The sequence below is a fragment of the Orbicella faveolata genome, unplaced genomic scaffold (assembly GCF_042242905.1).
Source record: "Orbicella faveolata isolate gen_17 unplaced genomic scaffold, um_ofav_v1 contig_35, whole genome shotgun sequence".
NCBI lineage: Eukaryota > Metazoa > Cnidaria > Anthozoa > Scleractinia > Merulinidae > Orbicella > Orbicella faveolata.
Genome location: NW_028301564.1, coordinates 17997406 through 18003927, shown reverse-complemented (window position 1 = coordinate 18003927; position 6522 = coordinate 17997406). Strand labels below are relative to the sequence as shown.

At 38.4% G+C, this 6522-nt stretch overlaps 1 long non-coding RNA gene across 1 annotated transcript; it reads right to left on the bottom strand.

Annotated features, from left to right (window-relative positions):
- Positions 1 to 1037: 1037 nt before the first annotated feature.
- LOC149103580 (uncharacterized) lies at positions 1038 to 4014 on the bottom strand. Its single transcript, XR_016202064.1, has 2 exons — positions 3833 to 4014; positions 1038 to 1505 (listed from the first exon to the last, which is right to left on the bottom strand). It is a non-coding gene; the product is annotated as an uncharacterized LOC149103580 (long non-coding RNA).
- Between the last annotated feature and the right edge of the window lie 2508 nt (positions 4015 to 6522).

Below are 6522 nucleotides of genomic sequence, written 5' to 3'. Positions count from 1 at the left end.
TTTTTTTTTTTCATACGTTTGAAGTTAGCTTTTTGAAGAGTTTTCTCTGCGTGGTCTCGCCATTTTTCTTCTTTCCAAATCGTGAAAATAATTACAGATTCTTGTGTAATAAACTTTAAACAACATAAAATATACATATCGAGTATAGTTAGTGAGAGTTAATAAGGCACTATTAATTCGTTATAATTTCCACAGCGGGAAAGCTTCCATTAACGTAAATTTTTTGTGTTATTTGGTCAAGGTTGAAACGACTCGTTGATATCGAGGTCTCATTTTTAAATTACATTCGCCACATTTTAGTAGCTGAAAGGTGCTGGTCACTCACCGTTGAATATGCACGCCGTATTACTTCGATTAAGCACCGGGTCCCGAATTAAACGGCGGATCTTATTCCGACAAATACTTATTCCAAACGTCGGTAACAACACCATTACATATAATGGCTTAGAAACTCTAGCTTAAATGCAGAAGTCAAATAAACGCCTAGTCCACCAGGGGCTCAGTTTGACAGGAAAAAAAGAAAACATCTGCCATGCATAAATAAACCGTTAGTTGGTTTGTCAGCTGCGATATTTCATCTACTACGCAGTACTTATTAACAAATTTAACTTGAAGACGCTCGCGCCGACAGCGGGTAACTCGAAGAGAGGTAATGGTAAAGTCTGCGCATACGAGCCAAGTGGCCCATCAGGCCGGCGCTTATCTCCGGTTTCTGTGTAGCATGAAGCGACAAGGAGTATTTCTACTCCCCCCCCCCCCCCCCTGGATTAGATGCTAGTCTATCGCAGGTTTGCTCCCAGCGTTAAATTCGCCAGTACCCAATTTTACGACTAGATATGGAGAAAGGCACTTTGAGGGTAGGGTGTCTTGCTCAAGAACAATTGCTCACAATGTCTCCAGCCAGGGCTCCAAACCGGACCACTTGATGCGAAGTCGAGCGCACTAACCATGAGGCACCACGCCTCCACTCGGAGAAAATGAGCATTTTATGTTATTCGGCAGGTGTCGTTCTTGTAACACTATTATGTGCTGCCCTCTTTAACGCGGGAAAGTTGATTGCATTTATTTTTCGCTTGCACCGGAAACTGTGAAAGACCGTTTATTACATATCTCTTTATCAAAGAGAGTACAGCTTTTGAATTATCCTGGTATACAGTTTAAAATAGTTACAGCTAAATTTATAAATCCTGAAAGTTGTTGACAAATAAATGTCCTACAGTTTGATATCCCCCGGGGGCATGAGCTATTGTTGCAAAGCTATGACCTTATTCTATAAGCTGTGTTTTCTCTTTCATTTAATGGCCGTGGTTTTCTAAAAGCCTACTCTAAGTCTCAAGGTGACTTTCACATTTAGTCTAGTGCGCAGAATCCAGCCGGGTTTAAGAGAGTTCCTTGTCTTCCTTTGTGAATCGATTCATTATGCGTCGTTTCAGTCCTCGTTTGCATTGTGGTCCGGCACACACTACAGAGGGCACTTGCCTATGAAGCTTGTTTCTCTTATGAAGCTGCAGGAAAAAAAACAAAAGAAAGAAACGTTTGTGAAAATGAAAATAATCTTTTTTTCTGTTATATAACAACATTGTTTTGAAGGTGTTGGAAAAATTCTTCACATTCGGGAACTTTACATTACATTATTACATTTCAACCTTGTTTATTGTAACTAAGATACTAGGAAACGTTTACAGAAAACTGCAGAACTGTTTGCGTTATCTGCAAAATCGCCGGGGTCCCACAGGGATCTATTTTAGGACCTAAATTATTTAATGTATTCAAGAACGACTTGGCGTACGCAATCAAGCAGTGCAGAATTGTCAAGTCTATGCAGATGATACAAACATTCATTGTTCCAACAAAGATGTTTGTGCTGTTCAAAACAACCTTAATATCGATCTTGAGAATGCCACTTCATGGTTTATTCACAATGGCATGAAACCTAACCCAGATAAATACCAGGCTATGGTACTTGGCAAAAAGGAAGACGAACTCAACTTTAAATTGGCTGATATTGACATTAAAACCACAGACGAGACTTGTCTCCTGGGGGTTGTTGTTGATAACAAATTAAAATTTGACGATCATATTTCTACTATTTGTCGCAAAGTTAGTGCTCAGATAAGTGCTCTGAACAGACTGAAGAATATTTTATCACCTAAAACTAAGGAATCGCTATACCGCGCATTTATACTACCATATTTTAACTATGTAAACCATTCAATCCAGGAAATGCTATTGACAATAAACAATTGTATATCGGACAAAGCTCCATCCGCAATGAGAGATCTTATCACCTTACGCTCATCCAAGTATAATCTTCGACATGACTATATCCTTTCTTTGCCGAAATTAGCTCGACTAAATATGGTCTCAATTCATGGGGATGTTTTGTCGCAAAGAAATGGAACGAGCTAACAAATGATATTAGAACTAAAGTAGGCACTAATGAAGTGAACACCAAAATTCGATCGCTTAAGTTTGACTGATGTCGGAATTTATTGTGATTTGATTCCTTAGATTTTTAGTTCTCTGCGTTTATAGGTCTTTATAGTTTTATACGATCAGTTATTTTACAATTTTAGTTTTAATTTTTAGAATATACTAGGGCCGTGGGTTACCTGTAAACTAGCTGATTAGCTAAGCGAAACTCCACGTTAAATAAAGTATCTTACTTTATCCTATCTTATCTTATCTCATCTCATCTCATCTCATCTCATCTCATCTTATCTTATCTTATCTTATCTTATCTCATCACGATCACAAACTGCCACATTGAATAATTAAACTTTTCAAGATGCACAAAACGTGACGTAACTACGTTAAGTATGAACTAACAGAACGACCTTGTGGAATCATTCATTTCAATAGTTTCACTTTGGTCACCTAGACAAAGGATCAATATGTCATAACATTTTTTTTTTCTTTTTAGAATTCCTTTGGAATGAAAGTTATGAGTTGTTTACTTTCCTATGGATTCCTCCTGCGGCGATTTAGTAAACATAAAAAAGCAGTAATTCTTACATTTACGGTCGAGATTATAAAAACTGAAACAAGGTAGAAACGAAGTTTAACGAAATATTCCTTTTCTTGCGTTTGAAAGACCGAAATATTGCTTACAGTGTGATAGGTATTCTTGATTAATTAACTCTTCGGTTTCCGTTTGAATTCCCTCGTCGTAACAATGCGATAGCTTTCAGTGCGTGTAGCATTCCAACTACACACTTGACTATAGCCAGGCTTGCAGCTGATTATTTTTAAAGACATCCAAATGGAGAAAAATTAAACAGACAACTTTTAAGTTTGTCTTTCTATTGTTCAGGACCTTTAAAAGGGAGGCTTGGGGTCTCCGAAAGGCTTGTTCCAACTAATCCAGCTTGATATTGTCTGATCCTTAAGTGAACTTATAGTTAATTAGAAAAAAACCTTTCAGGTATGATAACGGATACTAATTCCATGAACATCGCCAATTAAACTTACAAGCTGCTGTTGCCTTTTTCGAAAATTGAAGGTGGCCTTAACATTTCGTCCTTACCAAAACTACATGGTTATGATTGTTTATCTTTCAGAAAAGAATAGACATCAAATTAATTCTCTACATCACGAAAGTTTAAGACGATATTGCGGTAGATTTAACTCTGGTCTGGTTTTCCACCACACCATAATTCGAATAGCTGAGCAACTATAAGCCTCTCAAATACCATCAAGCGATTTACGGGTCGCGGAAAGTCTAACAACTTTACCTCTGAGTTCGACTATTGCTTAGCTACAGCATTTGGAAAGTTTGTTCCAACTCCTGCTACCGAACTACAGGGTAAACATGTCTTAAAATATCTGATACCTTTCCTGGCGTCTTTCCACCAATGTGGATACTCCCAATTGCCATGGAATCGGAAGGTAAGTAGGCTATTATACAGAGGAGGATCAGGACACGCAACCAGAACAGCTTCGCCATGGCCATTTAAACTTTCCAAAAAGAACAACTTGGTGATCAAAATATGTTTGCAATGACAGTTGACCAATAACAATTTACATTAATTTATAAAAGGGGCTAATATTTACATTCTTCAATTATTAAATTCACAAGATCGATATGGTAACTCTCTTAACAAATAGCAATAAACCTCCTCATTGGACTTGTTAGGAATTTTGCAACAGATCAATGCCATACCTCTCAGGCGATTGATACCCTTTATTCTCCTCATTCTCGGTGTTTAGATCGTAGTGATATTTAAAGGAGAAAATACACGTTGGTCAGATTTGGGAGCGAACGAATTTACTTAAGCGTGCGTAAACGAATAAAGCAAATATCTCTCCGATACCCGTCGCACGGGTGAATTGTTCTCTCGGCGGGAGTTCGAATCCAGTAGCAGTTAGAATCTTTTTGTTCAGGCTTTCTTGGTTCTTTCGAATATCGCTCTGTCCCCTATTGCTCTCTCGCGGTTCTTGCCAATCTCGCATACGATTCTCTTCATATATTTATAATTAATATCCCAGAACAAACAACTTCTCGACTTGAAACAAAGCTCACTTGATTTAAATTCCCTGGCACGTCATCTCCAGTGAAAGTACTTATTTTACTGATGTATTAATTTGAAATTCATTGAAGGCTGTTTCTCTGGAGAAAGCCCGCGTAGGATTTTGAAGGAAATCAGTGAACTAAAGTATATCGGGGTAGAATTTTCTAACTTCGGCTGAGTTGCTATAGCGAGAAAGACAAATGCCGGTTCAGTGACTTTAATTTGCGTGGGCATGCACCCAGAATACCTTTATCTGTCGGCGAGGCGGACGACAAACGTGACATAAGCATTTGGCAAGGGCGAATCATAATGATTAAGGTCGATATTTATTACATTATTAATTTTACATACAGTCCAGCGCTCAATCATGCGTGTTTCTGAGTATTTCATTCTTCGTTTCTTTGATATTCTGATCAATTAACATTTGGATAAACATATACAGGCAAAAACTAACGATAGATAAATCCGACGTTTCGGCGACATCTTGGCGCCATTGTCAAGGGAAACTAATTAAATATGCGATTTCAAGGGTAACTAAGAGTTCAGAGTTTCTAATTTGCATAAGTTAGACAAAGACTTTAGCGCGAACTGAGTCTGATTGTACATTTAAACACGGTCGTAATTGTTTAATGAGTAACATCTCATTAATGAGACAATCAAACTTGTTGTGGCATTTTTTCAACACGCTAAAACAATTGCGAAGGTCATCCGGAATCCTGCCTGCGTGTCTACTATCATAGTGATTGCGTACTGACGAGGTCTTGCTTCTATGTCCATCAACGCGTACGAACAGATGGCCACGGGTGTAACCGACATAACCAGCATCGCACTGGTCAAACTTGAAGTTATATGCGTTGTGTATAACTTCAAGTGTGACCAGTGCGATGCTGGTTATGTCGGTTACACCCGTGGCCATCTGTTCGTACGCGTTGATGGACATAGAAGCAAGACCTCGTCAGTACGCAATCACTATGATAGTAGACACGCAGGCAGGATTCCGGATGACCTTCGCAATTGTTTTAGCGTGTTGAAAAAATGCCACAACAAGTTTGATTGTCTCATTAATGAGATGTTACTCATTAAACAATTACGACCGTGTTTAAATGTACAATCAGACTCAGTTCGCGCTAAAGTCTTTGTCTAACTTATGCAAATTAGAAACTCTGAACTCTTAGTTACCCTTGAAATCGCATATTTAATTAGTTTCCCTTGACAATGGCGCCAAGATGTCGCCGAAACGTCGGATTTATCTATCGTTAGTTTTTGCCTGTATATGTTTATCTAAATCATTGTTGATTAGAATTAACATTTGTTGGCTTTAATATAAAGATTTGTTTGTTTTGGTTGTCCTTTTTGTTTTTCATGGCCTGCCCAGTTGCTGAACACCCACTCCACAGCAGTGACATTGTTTTCCTCGCCGTCTTTTCGGTGGTTTTTTTGTTGTTGTTGTTGTTCCTTCATTTTGTTAGTTGTAGGTGGCTCAAAACAGTTTCCAGCAGATAGATTTTGATGGGTCATTTTAACCACCCTTTATCACTTGATGCTACACTCATGGTATCAAAAACTGCCCAATCTTTGGTGAACACGTTGTTATCATTTTCGTGACACGATAGGTTACCATAGCAACAGTATGACCTGCTAAACACACCTTCAATTACAGCTTTAGGGGCTTATAATTCGAAAACGGCACGGTGAAAATTTTTTATATCATCAAATTTTAATAAGCATGATAAGACGCAACTTTCGGCAAAGTTTGAAAATAATCTGTACATAGGGTTCAGAGCCACCTTAAAGCTTTGAAAATTTAAGGTGGCTCTGAAACCTATGTGCAGAATGATATCACTTGGTGCCATAGTCCGGCGGCGTACCTCGAAAGTTCAGGCAAATGTTTCCCATGAGATTTGGCACAATGATAGCAGTCACCAGTCAACTGGCGTATGAATGCAAGCGAGGCTGAAGGTGGCCTTATACTTGCAATTAGGATAAAACTGCATTGTCGTGAAAAAAAAAA